Source organism: Pteropus vampyrus, unplaced genomic scaffold (genome assembly GCF_000151845.1).
Source record: "Pteropus vampyrus isolate Shadow unplaced genomic scaffold, Pvam_2.0 Scaffold321, whole genome shotgun sequence".
NCBI classification, from domain to species: Eukaryota; Metazoa; Chordata; class Mammalia; order Chiroptera; family Pteropodidae; genus Pteropus; species Pteropus vampyrus.
The window spans coordinates 576,567-577,269 of NW_011889102.1; positions in this window are offsets into that span (position 1 = coordinate 576,567).

Here is a 703-nt window from a genome sequence, read left to right on the forward strand (position 1 = left end):
CTTAAAGTCTACATTTAGTTAGTTTTAAAAAAAAATCAATTGCCTAAAGAGTGGATGATGCCTGAAGGGGTGCAGTCCATATTTTAAAAAGTCAGTAGTGGGTAAATCTTACTAGGCTCTAAGCTCGATGTGAAGTAAGAGTGTGATGTAGCTGCTAAAACGGGGTTGGATTCCGTAAGTATAAACTGGGTCTAGATCAATGCAGGTGACATTCCCTGTAGCTTTTGAACTCGCTCAGGTCACAAGTGGGGCATGACGTTCATTTGAGTTTCTATTATTAGCCATACCTTAACTCGGGGCCAGTGCTTTAGTTTCTAAAGTGTTTTACCAGGCATTATCTTGTTACATTGGCCTAATAAGATGGTTTATATACTGGCAAGAGCAAGCTAACTTGCTCAAGGTCACTTAGCTGGTGAGTGTCAGATCACTGCCTTCTGACCCCTTTTCTGCTACATCATGCCACTTTTATGTGGACCAGAGCCCCTGCTGTGCAGCATCTAAAAGCAAGGCCGGCATGATGCTTGTCAAGTGCTGGCAACAGTGGACATGCTCAGATGGGCACTTCGCCATCAGGCAGCCCGACAGTGATGCCTCAGAAACCACTTTTCCTAACTCGGGAGGACTTTGACATCCGTAAGCACAGTGACCCTGGCCTGTTTCAAAATCAACAACAGAAAAACATCAAACATCACCTCACCTCTAA